Consider the following 26,009-nt stretch of genomic DNA (forward strand, 5'->3'; position numbering starts at 1 on the left):
CTGTCACTCCCCCGAGCCAGAATGCAGCTCAGTGTCCGAAGAGCCAGCTGCTGTGCCCCCCCCAGGTGATATCTCAGGGCCCAGAGTGACCTCCCTTGCCCTGCTGGAGCCAGGCACACCACCCGGTTCTCTCCACTTACCTTTGCTGACAGGAAATCTCTCCAGCACTCTGTGTATAGTCCCAGAAACATGTCTTCTTGTGCTGTCATGGTCAAAGCCTGCTCAGTCTTTGCTTAGCTGACTAGTGTCTACTCAGTATTTGCGTTTAGCAAGTTAAGCAGTCTTTCCTCTCAAGGGGTTTATGTCATACACGTCCACGCATACATCTACACGCACACACAGCCCTCTGTTCTCTGAACTTGAAAGGCACGATGAGTGAACACATGTATGTTGAGGTAACAGAAGTAACACAGCAACAGGATATAGACGAATATGTCTTTACTATGATTAGCAAATCGTTGTGTAACGCTCGGGCAAAGGGGTTTTATCCCTTACTAGAATAGAGGGATCGAAGACAGGGCATGGTTATCCCTTCATCTGGGGAGCAGGGCAGGCCAGAGAAAAGTCATTAGTTTTATTATTAAAACAATTGAGGGTGTGGATAGAGCATAGTTTGAGGACTAGGAATGGCAGTGTCCTATGACGGCACCCGTGGAAGAACAGAGATGGCATGCTTCTGGGAGGCTCTGGGGAGGAGGAACATTCCAGTCGGTGGGGGAACTGGTGTCTAGGAGGGATGGTGTTCCAGGTCTCACACTGGGGCATACATGGGACCTGGCCTCATTGAGCCGATTGCTACAAAGATGTTTGTAGCAGGAAGAATCTCACGGCTCCCCAAAGAATCATGGTTCACGTCCTAATCCCCGGAAGCCACGGTTGTGTTAGGTTATATGACAAAGAGGGATTAAGTTTGCTACTCAACTCATGTCAAGATGGGGAGATTATCCTAGGTGACGCGAGTGGGCCTGAGGTGATCACAAGCGTCCTCTGAAGTGAAGGAGGGAGGCAGGAGAGTCAGTGTCAAAGTGACGTCATGGGAGAGAGTCTGCACTGTATTTGCTGCTTTGAAGATGGTAGGAGGGGCCACAAACTAAGGAATGCAGGCGAGCGAAGAAATGGATTCTCCCCTAGAGCCTCCAGAAGGATGCAACCCTGGCAACACCTTGATGCTTAGCCGAATGAGACCCATTTTAGACTTCTAACCCTTAGAACTATAAGATAATAAATTTGTGTTGTTTTCTTAATAAATTGCTTTTAATGTTTATTTTTGAGGGAAAGAGAGAGAGAGAGAGGGAGAACGTGAGCAGGGGAGGGGCAGACAGAGAGGAAGACATAGAATTTGAAGCAGGTTCCAGGCTCCGAGCTGTCAGCACAGAGCCCGACACGGGGCTCGAACTCACAGACTGAGAGATCATGACCTGAGCCGAAGTCGGACACTTAACTGACTAAGCCACCCAGGCGCCCCAAATTTGCGTTGTTTTAAGTCACCAAATACATAATAATTTGCTGTGTTAGCAAGAGGAAACAATCCAATATAGAGACCTGTCTCTATTTGGAAACATGAGATCCTTTTAGTTATTTATGGAATATAATGTAATGGAAAACTTATGGAATATAAATAAAGAAGAATCTTGTCAAAATGAATTCTAAGATCTCTCTAAGCTCATTTACTTTACTGGAATGACAGCAAAAACTTTATTTAATTTCCTATTATATCCTCACTGCCTGAATCAGTGCCTGACTCGTTCATCTTTAAATGAATGGATGTTTTTTAAGTACATCCATGAAAAACCAAAATGACTATCTTTTCTTTTTTTTTTTTTTTTTTTCCAACGTTTATTTATTTTTGGGACAGAGAGAGACAGAGCATGAACGGGGGAGGGGCAGAGAGAGAGGGAGACACAGAATCGGAAACAGCCTCCAGGCTCCGAGCCATCAGCCCAGAGCCTGATGCGGGGCTCGAACTCACGGACCGCGAGATCGTGACCTGGCTGAAGTCGGACGCTCAACCGACTGCGCCACCCAGGTGCCCCTAAATGACTATCTTTTCAAAAAAATTATTTTATGCTGAAGTGTATCACTAATATTAGAAATCTAAATTCAGGCTCTTGTAACTACAAAGAATATCATACTTTACATTGCCATTTAGAGATGAGAGTCTTGGCGAGCAATATACATATTTTAGGTTGTTGGATTTAAGCAAGAGTCATTATTTCTTTCTTGGGTTCTAGGAACTTTTTGTACCTACGCGTGGTTGGAATGTTAACTTGCCATTCGCCTGGTCAGTAAAACAGCTATAATATGTATCTCGTTGTGCCCTTAAGTTGGTGATCGAAAGAAAGAAAGAAAGAAAGAAAGAAAGAAAGAAAGAAAGAAAGAAAGAAAGATGTGTTCATTATTTATGAAACTCAGTTGGGAAGTTTGCTATTGTTTACTAATGATATTATTAAAGATCTTCGCATGGCATCTTTTAGAATTAAGAGTATTTCTAGTGTCAATTTGCTATTTCTTATTCTTTGAAAAAAGTCTTTGCTGGGATACTGCTGTGGGCCAGGCCCTGGGAAAGCATAGGCAAATAAGACATGGCACTTATTCCAAAGGAATTCACATTCTGTATGGGAAGAAAGACAAGTGGGTGATGAGAATATGGGATACCCAGTGTTAAAATAATCTGTGGTGCCAAGAGGAGGGAGCTTTCCACTCTGCAGGGAGAATACGGCAGAGAGGAGGAGACATTTGAACCAGGAACCAAAGGCTCAGGAGGAGGTTGGCCAGTAGAAGGGGACATATACTGATTGCCTACTGAATCTCAGGCACTGTGCTAGGCACTTGTGCATGTAACTGTGTCATTTGATTTTAATCCCAAGGAAAATGGGAATGTAGGTGAGTAACTTTTCAACACCACACAGGGTAGGATTTATATGCATTGTCTTAAAAGTCATTGGTTTTAAAGCTGAGGTGGACAAACTTTCCATAAAGGATCAGCTGTAAACATTTCAGGCTCTATGGGCCATACAGTTTCTGTCACAACTATTCAACTTTGCATCGTAGCAGGTAAATAGCTATCGATAATATGGAAATGAATGAGCATGGCTGTGTTCCAATAAAATTTTATTGACAAAATAGGCAGTGGCCCTGATCTAGTCCATGGGCTTCAGTTTGCTGACTCCTGTTCTAGAATGGCAATTACAGCTACCATTTTGTTTTGGAATATTTCTAGAGAGGGAGCTTATAGATTTCATTAGTTTCTCAAGTGGGCCAGTGACCGTTTCAGAATGTGTTAATAGAATCTCACTAAGAAGTGATAGCAGGCTGGATTAATAATGGAGGTTCGGACTGACCCAATTTTCTAACATTTCGCATCATTGTGGTTAATACTTAGCAGGCCTCTGAGAATCCGTATATAATTCATCTTTAAGTCATTATAGATGAGTCCAAAGAGAAAACCACACTGAATTCATTCTTGGCAGAGGATTTGACATTGTGTGGGTATGTATGTGTTTTAACTCTGAAATTTAAAAAAATAAAGATAGAGAAGATTTGTCTGGAACGCTTGGGAAGAAATAAGGTAAATATCTGAACAGATGACCTGGGAGAAGCCTAGGGCGTAAAGGCTCGCTGTTGCTGTCTTCTGAAAAGAGGCAGAAACATCTGGTTATTGTAACAGTGAGGGGCTATGTGAAAGGAAGTCCTAAATCGAGATTAGAAAAACAGAATACATTTTGACATCTTAACGCAACAAGCCAGAAAAAAAAAATCTGTCTTTCATAGTTGATACTGTGGGAAAAATCACTAAATTCCGAGATTTGAGTAAGGAATCTTTTCGAGCAAAACAGTGAATTGTTTTAGAACAGATCTTGCCAAGAATATATCCTAAGAGATATAGGGAGGTAGGAAAACACCTGGAAAACCATTAAAGGACTTTAAAAATGTTACCAAAAGGAAACCCTGGGAGGCCATTTACGTCACCTGAGTAAAATCACTGAGAGGAGATTTTTCTCTTAACTAGTGTTGGAGCTGAACAGGTATGGTTACTTTCAGGAGCTCGTTTCTTTTGAGTAAAACTTAAAAAAAAATTTTTTTTAATGTTGATTTTTAATTTTTTAGAGAGAGAGAGAGAAAGCGCGCGTGATCAGGGGAGGGGCAGAGAGGGAGACCCAGAATCTGAAGCAGGCTCCAGGCTCCGAGCTGTCAGCACAGAGCCCGATGTGGGGCTCAATCCCACGAATCTTGAGATCGTGACCTGAGCCGAAGTCAGTTGCTTAACCGACTGAGCCACGAGGCACCCCCCTTTTGAGGAAAACTTTAAAAAAAAACAAAAGCAGACTACATTTATAAGATGGTTTCAAATGTGGATGGTCCCAACTGGATGGAAACATTTTCTCCCCAAAAGGAATAGATGGAAAGTCTATGCCTGTTGTCTCCAGAGGTCCCCGTGCTCGGCGTCCCCGAGTGTGTTTCGATCTGGCTTCCTGTCAGGCTCTGTGCTGTGGAATCGGGGGAAAGAAGGAGAAAAAGATGGAAAATACGGGAGTGGCCTCTTCCCGAAAGACATGGTGCATGTTAGCAGGCCACAGTTACGCCAATCAAAACAAGTTAAACTTTTCCTTGTGTGTTGGATCCTGGGCACGAATGTTGCCTTGGATGAAGCAGATGGGATCTGGGACATGCACAGAGTCCAATAATGCAGAAGCGGAGCCTCTCTGGCCTTCTTCCTACTGCACTTCGGACTTGCAGGTGCCAAACTTGATCGCACGGTGCACTCGTGTGCTGTTCCTGGCCGCTTCCTAGGTTAGACGCAGCTTTGGTAAAACTCAGAAAGAGCTTTGTCAGCATTGAAATCTTAGGACAGCTGAAGAACATAATCCGTAAAGCAGGTAAATGCTTTGATGTGGATTATGTCAAGCAAACAGTGTTTATATAAAAGGCCTTCACATGTAAACTAATTAGAGTCTCATAATTTGACTTCTGTTTCCCGTCGGACAGAGCTTTTTTATAATGTAAATGTAGTAAAGAATATCCATATTCTTCAATCTGGCTGACATTCTTTTCTTTTAGTAAGGATTAGATAAAGGGGCTCCTCAAAGCATTGTAGATATTTGAGAAGCTTTGAAGTTTTTATTAGCTTCGCCGGAAATCTTTGTTTCCTGCAAAGTTCACTAATGGAATATATAGTTTCTTACAGAAATCTGTTTCTTGGCTGTATATAGTAAATACGCTAGCCGGTGGGGATGCTTTTGCAGGATAAAATTAATATCTAAACGGGTCCTGAGTCAACTCTTACCACTGTAAAGCTTTTCAAGTCTGAAGGAATAATGTCATTTGGGTCAAATTAACCTTTCCTTTATCTGAATTCGCCGATCTCACTTCTTGATAGGAATATAATATGAATTTCCCGTGGAGTGGCTTGGCGGCTGCTGGATACAGAATGAATCTGCAGCAGGTCTCAGCACCTTGCCTCTTGGTCAGTGGCACCCTCGTGCACCCGGTTGCCCAGCCAGTCCCTAGAAGATCTCCTCTCCTGTCACCGCCCCATCTAGGGCTGACCCTCTCTGCCTGGCTGTCTGGCTGGAGTGGCCTGTCCTGTCAGGTTCTCTGTTTCTTCTGGTCCACCTTGCCTGTCTGCCTTCCCCTACAGCCTATTTTCCATGGCATAACTATAGTTAATCTCTAAAACTAAATCAAGATCATGTCACTCCCTTGCCCACGCCCAACACTGGCTTCTGGATAAACCCAACTCTGGATAAACTCTGAATAAGACCCCAAGTCCTTCTTTGGCACAGAGCCTGTAATGATCTGTGCCAGCTGTCTCTGACCAGCATTTCCTGCCAGCTCCCCAGCCGCACCTCCTTGCCCTCACCCCACTCCAGCCACCTCGCTTGTCCCTTGGACACCCAGTCACACGCCCATCTCGAGACCTGAGGATCTGTACTGGTCTCCTTTCTTCTGCCAGACCAACTCTCGCTCCACATACTCCTCAGCTTGCTTCCCCAGTTTTCCAGGTCTCCGCAGAGATACCTGCCCACTTTATCTAAAATATAAGTCCCACCTTCTCTTACCCCGCACCCCTCCCCAAAGCTTTTACAAACCTACAGTCTATAATCGATTGAGCAATTTATTTGTCCATTCGTGTATTTATAATTGATCTATCACTCCCGAGAGAATGTGAGCTCCATAATGACGGGGACGTTGATTTGTCATCGTATCTCTCATGCCTAGCACGCGTGTAGGCAATCAGGATGTATCTGCTGGGTAGGGGTGCCTGGGTGGCTCAGTCGGTTAAGCATCCGACTTCAGCTCAGGTCATGATCTTACAGCTCGTGAGTCAAGTCCCACATTGGGCTCTGTGCTGACAGCTCAGAGCCCGGAACCCGCTTCAGAGTCTGTGTCTCCTCTCTCTGCCCCTTCCTGGCTTGTGCGCGCTCTCTCTCAAAAATAAATAAACATTAAAAAAAAAAAAAAAAGATGTATCTGCTGGGTATTGAATGAAGGAAAGAACCAGGGTCGTTCATACTGTTTTTAGTCTGCATATGTAGATCAAATCATAGAGCAGTTATGCTGTTTAATAGTACAGTGATGTTTTTGATTTTCCTACCTTACTAAAGGTTTGCAAGGTTTGTCTTAGATTTACTTCTTGCCTAAAGATTTTAGCAGTAACCTTGGTTTACCTTCAATGTAGTTCAACACGTAAGGTCCATGGTACCTGAACTTCTTGGTGATTTAATGGTTTTGTGGTGACAGTCGGTATAGATGGACAGAACCATTGGAGTCTTACCTGCCTGCTTTTCTCAGTGACCAGCCAGCTCATATTTAGCACCAGAACAAAGAGGCACACACCCAAGTCTATTTTTAATACAGGAGAGTTCCCATAATTATCTAAAGACTCAGAGGTTACTTTAAGATATTTCATATGCCTGAAGGAGCTTTTTCTCCTACAAATGAGCAACCAATCATCTCATAAATATTGTATGAGAAGAAATTGGGGGTGGGAGTTAATAGAGGAATTTGGATAAATGGCTTGTAGAACTTTGTAGAAGGTAAGAACAGGCCCATTCCATGAGATAATTTTGTTGGCATAATTGCTAAGTGCTGCTTTAAAAAAAAAAGTCTGATTTATTGATGTATAATTTACACATACTAAAATTCACATTTTTAAAAAGTAAACGGCTATGTGTCTTGATAAGTGCCTGGTCATGTAACCACCGCAGTGAAGATGTAAATCTCCATCACCCTAAAATATTTCTCGTGCTCCACTGTAATCAATCTCTCCCCTCGGTTCTGACCTCTGGCAACCACGGATCTGTTTTCTGTCCTTAGAGTTCTGCCTTTTCCAAACATCACATAAATGGAATCACACAATATATAGCTTTTTGAGTCTGGCAGCTGTCACTAAGCTTAATGCACTTCAGATATAACCATGTCGTTGTGTGTTTTGGTAATTTGTTCCTTCATTGCTAAGTAATAGTCCGTTGTGTAGATAGAGTTTGCTTACCCATTCACCAATTGAAGGGCATTTGGGTTGTGTCCAGTTTTGGGTGATTAGGAATAAAACTCCCGTATCATTCATGTACAGGAGTTTATGGGAACGTTAGTTTTCATTTCCTCATGGATCGCTGCCTAAGACCAGGATGGCAGGGTCAGATGGTAAATATGTATTTAAACTTTATAAAAAGACAACCAAACTGATCTCCCAAGTGGCTATGCCATTTTCTGCTCCTACCACTAAGGTGTGAGGGTTTCATGACCTGCCTTTTCATCCTCAAGCATTAGATGCCCAAATGGCTTTCTTCTTTGAAGAGAAATCTTAGGGTTTACCCTTTCCCTTTTTAGCCTCTCCATTTTGTGTTCGTTTCTTCTACTTGGACCTTTAAATTACTTTTCTTTAAAAGTCTTTCATACCTGCACTGTTGCCTGAGTTTCTTTTTTTCTTCTCTGCACACAACTCGGGGCCTTATATTGAGTAGATGCTAAGGTCACATCTGTTTGACTTGGTTGCCGGAAGCCAAATCAACCGATCTCAAGGGTAAGGACCGCCTTTAGTGGCACTTCGGTGCAAGCGTAGCAGAGTCAGAGGACATCTGCATGACAGAGGTCTGCAGGTTGAGCCCTGCCCCAAGATCTGGGGAGAGAGTTCTTTTGTCTCTCTTCTGGCAATAAGGTGTCTCCCAGGAGGTATGGGCTACAAACCGCGTTTGGACTTTCACAGTGATGAAGATCCGTTTTGCCCTAGGCAGAGAAGTCAGAAACTAATCTGTGTTATTAAAGATGTGTAGATTTATCTTGGAGATACTGACTGTGAAGTGGGTAGAATCTTGTGAAAGGTTGTTAATCTCGCTTAAAGCTTTTATGTTATTTTTTTAAAAAAATTTTTTAACATTTATTTATTTATTTTTGAGAGAGAGGGAGAGAGAGAGAGAGGGAGAGAGACAGAGCGTGAGAAGGGGAGGGGCAGAGAGAGAGGGAGACACAGAATCCGAAGCAGGCTCCAGGCTCTGTCAGCACAGAGCCCAAGGCGGGGTTCGAACGCACGAACGAGACCATGACCTGAGCTGGAGTCGGCCACTTAACCGACTGAGCCACCCAGGTGCCCTGTATCAATTTATTTATATTTTAATCCTGTATAGTTAACATACATTGTTATATTGTTTTTTGGTAGACGAGAGCGAGTCAACAATTCTGTACATTATTCGGTGCTGGTCCGTGAAGATAAGTGTGTTCATAACCCCCATCACCTGTTTAACCGATCTCCCCACCCACCTCCCCTCTGGTAATGATCTCTGTAGTTAAGAGTTCTCTGTAGTTCTCTGTAGTTCTCTGTTGTTCTCTGTTGTTCTCTGTAGTTAAGAGTCTGTTTTTTGGTTACTCCCTCCCTCTTTTTTTTCCCTTTCTTTGTTTTGTTTCTTAAAATCCACATATGAGTGAGATCATATGGTATTTGTCTTTCTCTGACTGACTGATTTCACTTAGTGTTAAACTGTTTAGATCTATCCATGTCTCTGCATGCAAATGGCAAGTCTTCATTCTTTTTTATGACCAAGTAATATTCCAGTGTGTGTGTGTCTGTGTGTGCACCATATTGTCTTTATCCATCCATCTATCAGTGGACGCTTGGGCTGCTGCCATTATTTTAGCTACTTTAAATAATGCTGCCATAAAAGTATGGGAACATACATCTTTTCAAGGAGATGGAAGAGAAGACTAAAGTATTTTTGTATTCTTTGGGTGAATACCTGCTAGTGTGATCACTGGATCATATGGTAGTTCTAATTTTGATTTTTTTAAGGAACCCCCATACTGTTTTCCACAGGGTCTGTGCCCATTTGCATTCCCCCCAACAGAAGCACTATTACTTGAAATGCTCCTAAGTGCTGTGATTTATAAAATGTAAATCTGTGAGATGCATTACTGAGTTCATAGTAGCCTTTTGACATTGTCTTACTAACTATGCAACGGATGGCAGAGGGTGGGTACAAGAAATAATTTGAGATTAGACAGGAGCTCCTTATACTTGAACCTGTTGAGACCCACCTCTGGGACATGCACCCAGAAGACATAACTTAAGATGAGAGTAAGGAAGTGAGAGTGACCAAAAGTCACCTCCTTACCTCCTTACCCATCAAGAGATCCATTACCTCCTTACCTATCGAAAGGGATGATAGGCAGAGTATACAGAGAGTGAACTCCAGCCCATAGAGCATATTTTTCTTATCAGATGCAGCTTGCTTATCAATAGGCCTTTTATTTGGTGTTTGTTGTTCACTTAAGAAAGAAAGAGCAAAGCCCAGCGTAATAACCTTAGTTTTGTGAAAATATGTACCCATGAAGTCAGTAGAGAGTAATAGAAAATGTTTGTCTTCACCAAGTGCTGCATCGCACAGATAGACTGTGAGTGTCTAGGAGCCCAAAAGGAGGGCCATGATATTGTGGCTGCTTTGAGCCTGGTGTGATCCACTGGGAAGTCCAATTGCCTCTGACAGAAGAAACCGTGAGCACTTGATTCTGTGAAGGGCCTTTTTTGTTGTGGCAGCTATACAGCTAGAGTGCCTTCTGGAACTGCCAGTAAAAATATACTCAGGTGGTGGCTTTCAGACTGTTCAAGTTTAAGGACACTTGGAGAAAGTCATGGTGCTTTTTGAGGTACACTTGGAAATGCTGAAATGTTGCATTCTGTTTTTCTGTTTCACAACTTAGCATATGATGTGTTTTGGCATTATAGACGTAATTATGTACACATATGTGTATGTGTCTATACATAATATATATGTATACACACATATATTTAATCACTAAATATAAAGTTGGCTCTTCATATAGATCTTAGTTCTGGTTGTTGTAACAAGAATAACATAAACTGGATAGCTTAAATGACAGATGCTTATTTCTCACAGTTCTAGAGGCTAGCAAGTCCAAGATCAAGGTGTTAGCAGGTTCTGTTTCTAGTGAGGGGTCTCTTCCTGGTTTGCAGATGGCCACCTTGCTGTGTCTTCACATGGTGGAGAGCAGAGAGAAGCAGCAAGCTCTCTGACTCTCTCTCTCTCTCTCTCTCTCTCCCCCCCCCCCCCCCTCTCTCTCATAAGAGCACTAATCCCATGAGGACTCCACCTTCAGGACCTAATCACCTCCCAATGGCCCCAACTGCAAATATTATCATCTTGGGGATTAGAACTTCTCAAAATGTCAACTTTGGGAGACATGAACATTTGGTCCACAGTGCTATATTTGGGTGCTATAAACAACATAAAGTCATATTCCCAAGTACATGTGTCTATCAAACAGCAAGCTGAATTTTTCTTCAATGTTTGCTTGCTACTTGTTTATGCATTTTGTGGTTACTACTAGGCAAGTACTAGTACAAGTGCTAGAAGGCACAAAAGATTTTGAAATATATATATATATATATATATGACAGAAGGTAAAATTGAGAATTCTGCCCATTAACTTAATTTTTCTACTTGTGATTTTAGATAGTACCTACATTCTTTGGATTTTGAAGCAGAACACCTCCCATGGTTTTGTAGGAGCATATTTGAAAACATAAGAGGACCTGATGCTACCTTTTGAGAACTGTAACTGTAATGGGGTATATGGGAGACCTAGCCAGTAACAGTCAAAAGCCCATCAAATGGGAAATGTATCCCCCTAGGAAGATGGCCCCAAGGACAGCAGGGTGGTGGAGCTTCTGGATCTCACCAGGGAGGATTGAGGTGCTTATTTTAGCTCCCTCTCCTTCATGTGTCCCCGCGTCAGTTGCTATTTTGATTGTGCGCATCTTCCTGCAGCTGGTGGAGTGCTGGCTGCCAGAGCCTTCATGGGGGGAATGAGCTGCCCCATGCCCACTGGTACCTCTGTCGGTCTTTCGGCATCTATTGAGCACTGGCTTCCTGCCCATGAAATACTAAGAACATACAATATAAGCTAAAAACCCACAGTCTCATTTTAGAGAGGAAAAAATATATGAACATATGAGAGGCAGGTAACTCTTGATTAAGAGAAGTAGAGGGGCGCCTGGGTGGTTCAGTCGGTTAGGCGTCCGACTTTGGCTCAGGTCATGATCTCACGGTTTGTGAGTTCGAGCCCCACGTCAGTCTCTGTGCTGAGAGCTCAGAGCCTGGAGTCTGCTTCAGATTCTGTCTCCCTCTGTCTCTGACCCTCCCCCACTCACACTCTGTCTCTGTTTCTCTCTCACAAGAATAAACATGAAAAGGGGCGCCTGGGTGGCGCAGTCGGTTAAGCATCCGACTTCAGCCAGGTCACAATCTCGCGGTCCGTGAGTTCGAGCCCCGCGTCGGGCCCTGGGCTGATGGCTCAGAGCCTGGAGCCTGTTTCCGATTCTGTGTCTCCCTCTCTCTCTGCCCCTCCCCAATTCATGCTCTGTCTCTCTCTGTCCCAAAAATAAATAAAAACGTTGAAAAAAAAATAAAAAAAAAAAAGAATAAACATGAAAAAAAAAAAGAGAAGTAGAATACAAATGGATAGTCACAGTCAAATTATACTTCGGAATGCATTTAATATACCATTACTTAGTGAAGACTACCAACATTTAGTTTGGGAAGAATCCAGTATTTCAGAAAACATTCACTGTTCCATAAATATGATCCTAATGTGCAAAAATATTGCAAGCATAAGAGTTCAGGATGACAAACTCTTCTATAAATCATTTCACAGATAAAATGGGCCCATGGTCAGTACTCTTAAAATGGTCTATCATTTGTTCTTTAACCAAGATTTCTATATGCCTTCCCCCATATTAAAATGAAACCTGGGTTGTCTTAGTGTGTCCTTGAGAACTGTCCTTTCTTCTTTCTAAAGTCATCTCAGTGGCGTCAGTGATCTTTGAAGGGAGTCCCCACCCCCCACAGTGTCCCTGGCGTCCTCTCTCCTATATCACCTTCCGACTGTTGTCATTGCTTAATTGCCTCTAACCGTGGCTCCCGCACATGACCCGTCCAGTCACTTACTAATGGTTTTTCCATCAACTTGTGTGGTCCTGGAATGAATGCTAGCAGATGACACCTGGGACACCAATATAGTAAGTACATGTCCAAGGGGTAATGGAATGGGACTCTCCCCACACAATTACAGACCTGTGGTGATGTCTACAGGTTATTGTATACTTCCAGCTAGTGGCTACCTTCTAACAGGTGCATGGTTTTGTTGATTTGGAGGCATCTTGTTTATTTTTGTTTTACAAATGCTCAAATAATAATGATTATTTATTATTATTATTGATTCCCTGGCTAACCAAACCGTAGATAGTCAAGAATTAATTCTAGTGGTCATTTATCATTAGATAATTGGCACGAATTCAGGAGAGAGAAAACTCACTGAGGAAGAAGTGAGACAGTCAGAGAAGGGTCTCATGGAAACTGGAGGCATCTAAGCTGAATCCTGAAAGGTATCTTGAGATTTATATGAGGAGAGGGAGGAAGTGCCCATGGCTCCTGAAAATATCTTTAAGAACCTCCTTCCCTTGCTGTAGGCATCCAGGAAAAGAAAGATGGGTAGCCAGAGCAAAAGTGGGTCTCGTGGAAGCTTCATCCCTAGGGTCTGTAATTGGATGCCTCATAGAGGAAGGGGAAGACCTTGCTAGATGCTCCAAACCTCGAGGCATCTGACACTGTAGTTAGTTAAGGAGTATGTGAATAAAACTCACCATAAAGGTCCTTTCACTGTGGGCACCTCCATCGGCACCTCCTGTCAAACCTAAGTCTTTTGAAACATGAAAGTATGTTTTTCTCTGGTGTATCTTCCCTCCAGATGCAGCTGGTCTAGAATTAGTCACAAAGTCATATGAGAGGTTTTGTCCAGGGGTGTGTAATCATCTGAACGTCAGGTGAAAGTTTGTTTTTGACCCGGAAGCAATATTTCAGAAGGTGGGAACGAGCCCTGGCAAGACGAGCTAAGACCCTGACTTGGGTGCCTCTGCCTGCTGCACATTGATGCTCTTTCCCCCAGAGCCCTGTTTCCCTCTGGAATTTTGCCGCCGTTATGCAGGTTTGACCAGTTTACTAAACTTCAGCCCGTCACTTAATTTGGACCCTTTCCTCTTTGCGGTTTTGCTCTTTTCTTTCCCCAAGTTATCTTGTGTGCATTAAAGCCGATTTATGGTTTCGCTTACCTGTCAGCAACCATATTCTGAAGTTTCTTAGCTAGTGACAGGTTGTCTCTGGGAAAGCCAGATTCCCGGAACTAGTGATGTAGGTACAGGCCTTTCAGACTCCTTCTTGGTCCTTGGGCTCATGATCTCCACTGTGTAGATTCTCTTCTTTCTTGACCCACAGTTGTAGAGTTCCAAGGGGACCCTCCTGCACACTCAACTTTGAGAAGCCCTGCTCGGGAGGACGCTTGAGGGACTTGGGCCAAGGTCAGACATGGGAGTCTGGTGGAGAATAGATCGAAGAGGGAGAGATGAGGATTTCTTCTTCTCCCTTACCTCTTGGCTTCTTTCGGTTCTCTTGGCCTTTCTCCTTTTGAATAATTTCATTCTTCATTGCTCTGTGGCCAGTACAGAAAGTGGGTCTCCTTCTCTAATGCAGGCAAATCCCTCCCCAGTTTAGTATACTGAGGAGGGCCCCGGGGGAAAGACAGGCTTACACTGGTCTAGCCCAGTTCACAAGGCTCCAGAGCTTTTTAGTAATAAACAGATTTGTGGGGGAGGAGGGAAAAGAAATATATATGTATTTTTGGCACAAGAGATAGTCTACTTAAACCCAATAGTTTGTCTGTGTTTACCACAACCATATTTGTGGTTTGAAGCAAGAGTTCACAGCTGTCTGAATTTCACTGGGCCTGGGTGACAATAATGTTTTTTTTTTTTTTTTTTTTTTTTTGCTTTGGGGGAACTTCATGTGGGTTGACTCCCCTGCATCCCCTCATCACCACAAACTGATTGCCTCATAAGTTGTCTCAGCAAGGGCTTGTGGAGAGGAACCCCGTTCTTTCTACACTAGGTAAGATAGGATCTGATGCCATGCCTCCCATATGTTTCTACAAACTAAGAACTGACGCCAGCCCTGGTCCTTTACAACGCTGGTGTGTGGTTGGCCGCTGTCCAGCTCAGGGCCTTCCGTGCTTGAGTGAACTCTTTGCTAAGATGACTTTTTCAAACGGTAATGCAAGGAAGCACGGAACAGACATCGGGAGGAGATAAGAGGAAGTGCCTCAGTTTCCCGAAACAAAGGTTTTCCAAAGCCACTAACATTCAACCACTGACCAACTAACCACTAACTATCTAACAGAACCAGGGGCTTTCCTCTTTCGTCCGGGATCTCAGGGCTGGAGCCTTGCTTATGTTTGGTACCCCTCTCCCCAGCTGAGGCATTGGAATGCCACGCAGGCAGTCAGCCATTTGGAGTGTAAGAAATGAACCTGTTAGCAAGTGAGTTATCTTGTATACAGATTACACGCAGCTAGGAAAATCACACTGGGAAATGGACATATGCCTTCATCCTCCTCGTTTATATTTCTAATACGAGTGGGGTTTTCCCTCGTTCCCCAGCATGTGAGGAAAAGAGCTGTTGAAGATTTTATCTGTGTGGACTTAATGGCATAGACTGAGTTCTAGCCCAGTTACTCACTCTGGACACCCTAGACTTTATGCTAGTCTTCAACTTCTTTCTTCAGTGTCTCTCTTTTTCTAAGGAGTTGGGCCTTTTTCACTTCCTTCTGGCAATACACATCCAATTCCTTGATGAATTCCAACCCATCCTTCTCTGTGTTTTCAAGTCTCCCTTTGTTACAAGGCTTCTTTTCCAAGTCCCCTTATGTGGATCTGATGTAAATTTGTATTTGAGAAAGTGCTCATATTTATTCAAGATAATTCTTGCCTTTAGACCAAATATATAAATGTATAGAAACTGTGGAGAACCATTGCATAGAAATGACTTTATTACTGGGTTTAAGATGAAAGAAAGACTTTTTTTTTTTATTGAGTATTTTTTCTAAGAGGTTTTAAAAGGTACTCTAACCACTGCCTGTAATTTGCTGTAGCTGATGTAGATGAATAATTGAAAGAGTAAAATCTCTTTAGGAGCAGAAAATTAATCACAGCAGTGTATCCTGTTTTGCTCATACATGTGGTTGTCTTATATTATTGGCTAATTTTTTTTTCTTAGATTTCTAAGTTGAAATTTTTTTCTCCTTTTTCAGAGAAAGTCTGAGTAGATAACCTTGAAGACTCAGAGAGCTACGAAGATTTTGAAGTCATTCGACATCTGAAGCTATGATTTAAATATCAGCAGTACAGTAAGTATATAGGAAAGAAATATAATAATTTTGTGGTTAACACATCACTGGCTTTGACTGCATTCTGAAAATAGGTTAAAGTATACATCATGAAGGGTGAATTTGTTTGAATCACATTCAACAAACCAGAGCTCTGAGAAGATTACAGCTCCCTCTGTGATAAATTACAGGACCACAAACGCACAGGGGAGATGAGCCCTTCTGATAGTTGGAAAAATCTTTATATCTCCTTAGTGTCCCAGTGGGCCCTTTAGGAGCTCCAGGAAAGAAAAAGGAAAACTTAGTATTGGAGTTTTCTTTTTGGACTGAGCTGTGGCTAGGGAAGAGCTCTCAGGGACCCTAGGTTAGACTTTTTAGATGAGAGTGGAGCCGGCACAGAAAGGAGAACACACGCATCCTTCCAGGAGCTGTGCTGTCTGGACTGCCTCTCTGGGGCCGTATTTCTCAATGTGCGTTCCGAGGAACACAGTTCCCTAGACTATTAATGCAGTGGGGACAAAGGTGGGAAGATGGGTTGGTGCCTCAATGAGTTTAGAAAACATTGAATTAAAATTAAGCAAACTTTCTTACGGAAGGGTCTCAAAAACGAATGAGCCTTGTGAATTAGTCAGTAGTACTTACCAGAGTCACGTGGAACTCGTTTCTTGTGGGGCATCCTGAGACCCGTGTCCCATTTGTTCGCTAACTAGTTAATGAACACCAGCTGTACATGGTGTTAGATGCTAAAAATACAGCAATAAATGAGATTGGCGGTGCCTGCATACAGATAGCAAATAAGGTAAGAGGTAAAAGCAATTATTGATAGACATGATAGCAAATGTTTAAGAGAATGGTCTTGGGAGCGAGGCGACCTGGGTTTTTAACCTGACTCTGCCACTTATAAACTCTATAACCCAGAACAAGACCCTTAAACTCTCTTTCTATTTCCACATTTATAAAATGGTGATAAGAGCGTCTACCTAGTAAGGTTGTTGTGAAGATAAAAACAATGAATACATGCTGGCAAATACTAAACCAAGGATTATCAAAATTCGTACTTACAATACTAATGGCTGAATGCTTTGAAGTTTAGGTGATAGACTGGGGAAGAGAGAGTGATAGATAGAGATTTTTGAATAATTCAGGATGGTTCAAGAATTCCTAAATTAGAGACCTCTAAAGATGAGAAATACTGAGCTATGGAGATGGTATAGGAAGAGTATACAGAAGGAAACATAAGTGTGAAAGGGTATGTCTTATGTAGAGAAGGTATTAGACAAATACCAACACCCCTTTAAGATTAAAAAAAACAACAACAACAAACCAAACAACAACAACAAAGCAGGAATTGAAGGGAAGTTGTTTAACCTGAAAAGGGCATCTATGAGAAGCCCACAGCTAACTGATCACACTGAATATGAAGGACTGAAAGCTTTCCCCCTAAGATCAGGAACAAGACAGGGATGTTCACTCTCATCACTTCTATTCAGTATTGTACTGGGAGTTCTAGCCAGGGAAGCTAGGAAAGGGTATGAAATAAAAAGCTTCTAATTTGGAAAGGAAGAAGTAAAACTATCTCTGTTTGCAAATGACATGATCATGGGTATGGAATGATCTAAGGAATCCACTAAACTATCAGGAAGGTTGCAGGATACAAGATCAATATACAAAAATCAATTGTACTGCTATACATCTATAGTGAACAATCTGAAATAAAATTAAGAAAATATTTCCTGATGTCTCTCTCTCTCTCTCTCTCTCTCTCAATCAAAAATAAATTAACATTTAAAAAAATTAATTAAAAAAAAACTTCCTCTAGGGGTGCCTAGGTGGCTCAGTCCGTTAAGCCTGAATTTTTTTTTTAATGTTTACTATTTTTTGAGAGAGAGAGAGAGAGGGCACAAGTGGTGGTGGTAGCAGGAGGGAGCAGAGAGAGAGAGAGACAGACAGAATCTGAAGCAGGCTCCAGGCTCTGAGCTGTCAGCACAGAGCCCAATGCGGGGCTTGAGCCCATGAGCCATGAGATCGTGGCCTGAGCCGAAGTCAGACGCTTAACCAACAGAGCCACATAGGCACCCCAAGCCCAACTCTTGATATCAGCTCAGGTCGTGATCTCGCAGTTGTGGGATCAAGCCCCACATCGGGCTCCATGCTGAGTGTGGAGCCTGCTTGGGATTCTCTCCTCGCCCCCCGCCCCTGCTCCTCCTCTGCTTATGCTCTCTCTCTCTCTCTCAAACATAAATAAATAAGCTTTAAAAAAAAAGAAAATATTTCCTCTTATAATAACATGAAAAAGAAAAAATAGGAATAAGTATAATCAGAGAAATGTAAAATTTACACTCTTAAAACTACAAAACGTTGAAAAAATTAAAAAAAAAATCTAAATAAATGGCAAAACATCTGATGTTCATGGATCATAAGACTTACTATTGTTAAAATGGCAGCACTCCCTAAATTGATCTATAGATTCAGTGTAATCTGTATCAAAATCTCAGGGGATTTTTTTGCAGAAATTGACAGAGACTAAAATTCATATAGAAATTTAAGGGATCCAGAAGAGCAAAACAATCTTGAGAAAGAGGCGAATTGGAAGATTTGTCCTTTCTGATTTCAAAACTTAATATAAAGCTACAGTAATCAAGCAAGTGTGGTACTGGCTTAAGGATAGACCTATAGATTTTTGGAATAGAATTGATCAGAAATAAATGCATACATGTATGGTAAATGATTTTTGACAAACGTGTTAAGACAATTCTTTGGGAAATAGTCTCTTCAACAAATGGTGTGGGACAACTGGATATCACCATGAAAAGGAAAAAAGTTGGACCCTTACCTTACACCATATATAAAAAGTAATTCAAAGTGAATCAAAGGACTAAATGTAAAACCTAGAACTTTAACACTCTTAGAAGACCACATGGGTATTAATCTTTATGGCCTTGGGCTAGGCAACGATTTTTTTGAAATGTAACACCAAAAGCACAACTGAAAAAGAAGAATAGATAACTTGGACATCAAAATTAAAAGCTTACCATCAAGAGAATGAAAAGAAAACCCACAGGATGAGAAAAAATGTTTGAAAATCCTATAATCTGATAAGGGACATATATGGACCATATATAAAGAACGCTCACCCCTCAGTAATAAAAAGATAACCCAATTCAAAAATAGGCCAAGATCTGAACAGACATTTCTCCAAAGAAGATAGGCGAATGGCTAATAAGCACACGAGAAGATTCTCAACATCACTCGCTGTTAATGAGAGGCAAATCAAAACCACGATGTGATGCTACTTCATAGCCACTGTGAGAAACAGGGACAAAGGCTGATGAGGATGTGTAGAAGTTGAAACTCTCATACACTGTTGGTGGTCATGCAAAATTTTTCCAAAGCAGTTGCTTTGGAAAATAGTCTGGCGTTCTTCATTGGGTTAGACGGTGTTGCCTTATGATCCAGCATATTCACTCCTAGGTATATACCAAGATAAATGAAAACGTGTGTCTGTATAAAAACACGAATATTCATAGCAGTATTGTTCATAATTGCCAAATAATGGAAACAACCCAAATGTCTGTCAACCAATAAGCAGACAAACACAATATTGCATATCCGTGCGATAAGATGTTATTCGGCTATAAGAGGGAATGAAGTACTGATACATGCTATAATATGCTAAGTGAAAAAAGCCAGACACAAAGACCACACTGCATAATTCCATTTATATGACAGACAAGTCTATAGCGACAGAAAGGTTAACGGATGCACAGGACTGCAATGTCCAGGGGGAAACTGAGAGTGACTGCTAATGGGTACATAGTTTCTTTTTGGGGTGCTGTAGATATCGAAAACTGATTTGATAGTGGTCATACAGATCTATAAATAAACTAAGACCATTGAATTGTACACTTTAAGCTTGGTGGATCGTATGGTATATGAATTACATATCAGTAAAGCTGATGTATATATTAAAAAAGGATATGTCTTAGAGGTGTAACCATCAACACTTGGTGGTAAGTGAGATATAGGGAGTGAGGACCGGGGAGGAATTAAGGATGCCTCTCAGATTTGGGCCCTGGAAACTTCTCAGGGGAATAAAGACTGGGAGAGGAGGTTTTGTTTTGTTTTGTTTTGTTTTTTGTTTTGTTTTAATGGGGAGTGCCAACTTTGAGGATCAAGGGTTTTGTTATGGACATTCTAAGTTTGAGGTACCTGGTAAATATCCAAATAGAGATGTTAGGTCAACAGTTGAATGTGATTCTGAAACTCAGGGAAAAAATCCTGAATGCAGGTAACATTTACATGATAGGTAAACCCATAGGAGAGGATGAGAACTCTGTGTGTGTGAGCAAAGGAGGCTCAGAATGAGATGGACTAGAGGAGGAGAGCCAACAAAGAAACCTGAGGAGGGGTCAGCCAGGGAGGAAGGAAAGTAGAGGGGTATGAGGTCACGAAGCTCGGGTGACTTCGGAAGGAGGGAGGTGTCCACAGAGCTGATGCTACTGAGAAGTCAGAATGAGGAGGACGGATTGGAATTGCCAAGATGGATGCTGTTGATGATCTTGGCAAGAGTAGCTGCATAGTGGAGACTCCAGAACAGTGGGTTGAAGAGGGGATGTGAAATCCTAGAGTAGAGAGAGGTAGGGCGACTGATTTTAGAAGTTTTGCTGGAACCACATTCTAGTGAAGATTGCTCTGGGATCCTTTCCTGCCCTGTTGAATCACCCAAATGCTGGTAGGGTTTGAAGGCTATCTCTTCCCTCGGAGCCAGCAACTTTGGGTGTGAATACTGCGTCTAGGAAGCTGCCAACTTGTAGGTGGGGGTGGGGCAGGAGAGTAGCTCTAGGCTGGGGTCCAGAGAAGAGTGTCCTTCTTTGCTTTGTTTTCTGATGGTTTTGATTTTCTTTTACTTTGTGAGAAGGCTGAGAGAAGGATTTTATTGATCATGTGCTTTTTCTTTCTTTTTTTTCCCTTAAGTTTATTTATTTATTGTGAGAGAGAGACAGCACAAGCAGAGGAGGGGCAGAGAGAGAGGGGGGGAGAGAGAGAGAATCCCAAGCAGGCTCCGTGCTGCCTGCTCAGAGACTGACGTGGGGCTTGAACCCAGGAAACCACGAGACTGTGACCTGAGGCGAAACCAAGAGTCGAACGCTTCACTGAACTGAGCCACCCAGGAGCCCCAATAGTGTGCTTTTTAGATTGAACTGTGTAAAACTCATCCTTTGAAGTCAGCACAGAGAGAAAAGGCATCCCATGCTTTTAGATGCGGTGAGGGTCTTTATACAGCAGAGTCCTGGCTGTGGATACATGGCAGCTTTGAATCTCTTCAGACCCGAGTGAACTCAGTGCTGGGACCACCGGGACTGTGCGAGGTGGAAAGAAAAGTGATAGTTCTCTCAAAAGGCCTCCATACAAACGCTTGAGGGAGCTGTGTTTCATAAACCTCAGAAGTGCGTTGACGATGCATCTTACCGTCTACATTAGCGTGTTCTTCCTTCGTGCTTCTTTACTAATTTAGATGCTATAAAAGCACTTTTTAAGATACATGTTCCTTCAGACAACAACCCCGGCTTTCCCGTCTCTTGAGAAAACAGGCTGCTACTTAGGCTGTGAAGCCCGTTTAACGCTCGGAGCAAACATGTTTTGAGCACATGACTAGAGGTCGTTCGTCTTAGATGATTCCAAGGGGTGCTGTTTGTTTTTTCTTTGACAAGATGTGTGTGCGCGTGCGTGCGCCCATGCAAGCATACTTTATTAAGTCAGGTTTTTAAAGTTGTATCTCAAACTTTAACATTTGAGTTTTAGCTCAAATTTCTGCCTTTTATGTGGAATATAAATGACCTATCCGAAAACAATGTATTTAAAGTCCAGTGTGTTCTAACTGGCTTGGCATGAAATTAGAAAACATCTTTGTTTTCCAAGCCCTGGTGAAAGGCTCCCTGTAAGGATTTCTTGTGTGTGGGGTTTTTTAAAAACAAATTTATGTGATTATTATTGTTGGGTTGTGTTTCACTGTATGTGTAAGGGGACACACATTGGGACATTTTGAAGGAGGAAGATTTCATTATTACCTTCATTAAAACATTCTTATCCTGAGGGGCGCCTGGGTGGCTCAGTCATTTAAGCATCTGACTTCAGCTCAGGTCATGATTTCATGGTTCGTGGGTTCAAGTCCCACGCCAGGCTCAGTGCTGACAGCTCAGAGCCTGGAGCCTGCTTCGGATTCTGTGTCTCCCTCTCTCTCTGCCCCTCCCTCATTCATGCTCTGTCTCTCTCTCTCTCTCTCACTAAAAAAATTTTTTTTAATTAAACAATATAAAAAATTTAAAAAATTCTTCTTCTGAAAGAAGCATCTTAATTTGTTCTAGTGCACAAGGTTTTTCATTTATTATTATAAGAAAACGATACAGTAGTGTGTTCTACTTGGCTAGAAGTAGATTGCCGAGGAAATCACCAGCTTAGGAGAAACCCTGACTCGACAAGCCTGTCTTTTTCAGCTGCTCCCCACCCAGGTGTAGAGATTTCAGTAACTTGCGGCAACTTCCAATCATGGGAGAATTGGAGTGGTTATCCAGGAGGAATCCTTTGAACTTCAGCCTGTCAGCTTGGCTATCGGGCCGTGCTAACAGGCGCTTTTGGGATCTTGATTTTAAAAGAGCACGAGAAAGTGGCTGCGGGAGAGGATTTGGTCTCTTCTACTCACCGTTGCTTCTTGAGAGATGCCTGCTCACCATGACTGGGGGCAGACAAGGTCAGCTGACAGCGTTTTCTCATTGTTTTCAGAGAATTGGACTGTATTAAGCAGGTGCTACTGACCACATTTCAGCTCATTTGTACGGAGGAGCACTGATTCCATTTTTGTGCTCAGGGTGGATCTGTGCAAGTTACTTTGTTTCTCAAAAACGTCATGTGTGTCTTGGGAGGCAGCCAGGCCTCTAATGTGGGTGCTGTGTGCTGTGTCACAAACCCCAGGCCCCGAGGCCTGAATTTTGCCTTGTCAGACCAGATGAGTGTATGAAACAAGCCACCAGCCTTTGGGAGACAAACATAAAAGCGAGGTTCGTAAATTGACGTAGACAGAGACTTTGGGCAGATTTCTTGGAGATGTGGGAATCTAGGTGACATGAAGAGAGAAGACAGAAGAAAACATGTAAGGGACTTCTGGAATTTCTGAAATAAGCTTATTTGGCTGCACTCAGAAAGCTGATTAGCATTTCATGGGCTGGTGAGGGCCTTCTACTCTCTTCGTGGGGTGTGTTGGGGGGCAATGATTTTTTAATGTTGGCAATGTACTCAGAGTATTTCAACTAAAAATGCCACTAAATTGGCTTTTTAAGTAAAAATACAAGTTCTTAAAGTGCTGTCCTCCTATCAGAAACTAGGAGGTATCGAGTTCTCTAAATAGGAAAAATAAGCAAAATAAAAATCCTAAAGGAATCTCTTTTTTGGCAGTTTTTTTTAACCCAATGTAAGATGCAGGCCTTATTTAAAATAAAATTTGTCATAGAATGGGAAACACAAGCCATGGAGGAATATAAATATACCTTTGGTCTTCTTCTGTTTTTACACACACACACACACACACACACACACACACACACACACACACACACACACACACACACCCCCCCCCCCCCCCCCCCCCCCCCCCCATACGGGCATGAGAAATAGGTAGTAAATATCTTAAAGAACAAACAGAAGGTACAATACAATCGAGAGGTTGAGTCTAAATTGGAACGGGTCCTAAGTTTTTATTTCACTTTCATTTGGATACTTTTACTAATTCTCTTTGCCGAGTTTAGGCTTTTCAAACATTCTTTGGCCCTGGGAGGGAGTTGTATAACCATAAAACTTGGGAATCCTGGCCCTAGAATAAATGTTCCTTTAAAACCCCAAGGACAGAAAATTGAACACAGCTGTGCAAGAGAAAAAAAGAAAAAAAAAAGCCCATGATGGTTCAGGGCTGCGGGTGACCTGACCAGCATCCCCAGTGCACTGGGGCTGTGGTTTCTCGATGGTAGATGGGGAGCTTCAGTGTTCTTTCTGCAAGTTTCAGGAAAAGGCCAAGACTTTCCTTCAAAACTGTAGTTTCTCTGTTGCAGTTAGGAGAATATTCTGCTAGGTATTGCTATCCATCGCCCTGCTTGTCCTATGTACAACTGGGGTTTCTAATTAGTTTTGAGATGCCCTGATTCTGCAAGGCCCACAGTTCCTACTTCTAAGTAAGCTTCAGAGCTTAAGGAATTTACATCAGAGTCAGCGGATAGAACACCCAAGGTTTTGGGGCTCCAGAGCCCCTCTCTCCTCTTCCCCCTCAGAATAAAAAGTTTAAAGTGTGGTCCTGAGAACATAGCATTGTTGTTCTTTGCTTCTCCTCCCCTGGGATGAAAACCACCATGTTGTCTCTCTGATGTTTGCCTGGTGGGTCCCACTGTTTGTTTTGTAGCCCACGAGGAGCCATGGCCATGGACCCTAACCTCTGCACAGCCTGGGATTAATCATTTTGCTCTTTGTCAGACCGTGTAATGATGATTCATACTTCTTCCTCTACAAGATTAGATTACTGTAATTTTCATATCCTGGACTGCTCACTAGGGATTTGAATTAATTCTTGTTGGTATAGAAAGCAGTATCGTGTTTCTGGGGAGAAAGGACTGAACTTGCCTACTTGGCCATCATCAGAAAACATTTAGGGAGGGCCTATGGGGAGCTTGACTCTGGAAGGTAATCCTAGCTTCAGGACTTAACCCAGTCAATTAGTGCACCATAAAGCCCTGCAAGCAGGGCCTGGGCGTGCCCTTGGCCCAGGTGCCGTGGATTTGCATATGTGACACCCTGCCTCAAAGATCAGAACGCAGAGAGAGTTTTGCAAAGAGTCCTTCCTATGCTGCAGTCAGGCCCTGCTTAATGAGGAAAATCTTGCCCAGAGAAATATTTGGGAAAGAGGTAAATGAATTCAGATTTGTGGAACAGTGTACTCAAAGCCAGCAGGCATCAGGATCACAGACTGGGGGATGGTGGTGGTAGGACCCATGAGGGGTAAAGTAACCTCGGGAAAAAAATCCTGTTTTCGCACTCTCTCTGTAAGATATGTATTATTCTAGCCCATCAACAAATATTTATTGAGCACTTACTATGGCCTAGGCACAATTGTGGGCACCGGGGGTTAACAACAGTCTACAAAACAGACCAAAATCTCTGACTTGACGGAGCTCTTGTTCCTGGGACCACGGACCTGGGGGGCAGGAATGTGGGCTGGAGCAACAAGGAGTTAAGAGCACTTGGCACAACTCCTAAATAAGTGCAGTCATTTGGAGATGTGTTTGCCTGGATGTTTTCTCTCTTCCCTGTGTGTAGTGTGTGCCCTCTATCCTTGCCAGTAAGGTTGCCCGCCATTTTTAGCGGGTCCTCTGAAGGGAGTTCTTCATGCATGCTAACAAAATGGGCCGCTCTGGTATAATGAGACCAGCAGATGATTTCAGGGGCCGTGCGGGGACTGTCTGCTTCAGTCTGAGCCTCTGTTGGAGGGAAGCTGAGCTGTAATCAAGTGTTCTTATCTTTGCTTCCTGTCCTACTGTGGAATAACTCAGACTCCGGGAACGCCTTGTGTTGCATACTTTCTCTCTCCTTGGATCCCCTTCCTTTTTGTTATCCGTCCCCCCCACCCCTTTCTTTTTTCTCTTAATCCTCTCCATTCTTCTTTGGCGACTCTGAGATGGCACTTTGCCTCAGAATTATAGAATCTCAGTTTTTCTGGAACTGGATGGGACCCTAGGAGTCTTAATCTAAACCAGCAACGTCTGGTCCCTGGACTGACACCAAGTGTTCAATCTGATGCAGTGAAACGAGAAATGTAAGAAAATGAAGTAAATGGTTCATGAAGCTAAACTTCATTATTTGATTCCTGTACTTTCTATCATATTGCCTTGAACTTTTGAGTTTTTAATGTCTTCCACTTACCCTAGAAATTACTCATTCTCCTGAACTCAGCCCCCCACCCCTCACCATGCTGCCCCCACAGTTGACTCCTGCCCCTTAGTCCTTTCTCCCACATTCTGGTTTTCAGATGATGCCCCCCTCGATTTTGTAGCTCCTGCTCCCAAAATAAGAGTTGCAGCCTGAACCTTAGGCTGGGAAGTCACCACTCGTAACACCAGGGAATTGTGTTTTAGGATCCCCAATTGGAGCCACAGATATGCTTTCAGCTACAACACGCAGCGGTTCAGTTTTATAGGATTATTGGTGCCGTATTTCCACTTTATTACAGGTTTATCAGGCGTTTGTGGGTT

The 26,009-nt window shown here is 42.7% G+C and overlaps 1 long non-coding RNA gene across 4 annotated transcripts in view; it reads left to right on the top strand.

Moving 5' to 3' along the window:
• Nucleotides 1-26,009, top strand: part of LOC115517991 — a 137,658-nt gene that overhangs the window by 49,770 nt on the left and 61,879 nt on the right. For all 4 annotated transcript variants that reach the window (XR_003970134.1, XR_003970133.1, XR_003970132.1 and 1 more), the window contains exon 2: nucleotides 15,649-15,744. This is a non-coding gene — a long non-coding RNA (uncharacterized LOC115517991). The remainder of the gene's footprint in view (nucleotides 1-15,648; nucleotides 15,745-26,009) is intronic.

Source organism: Lynx canadensis, chromosome B4, assembly GCF_007474595.2.
Source record: "Lynx canadensis isolate LIC74 chromosome B4, mLynCan4.pri.v2, whole genome shotgun sequence".
In the NCBI taxonomy this organism is placed as follows: domain Eukaryota; kingdom Metazoa; phylum Chordata; class Mammalia; order Carnivora; family Felidae; genus Lynx; species Lynx canadensis.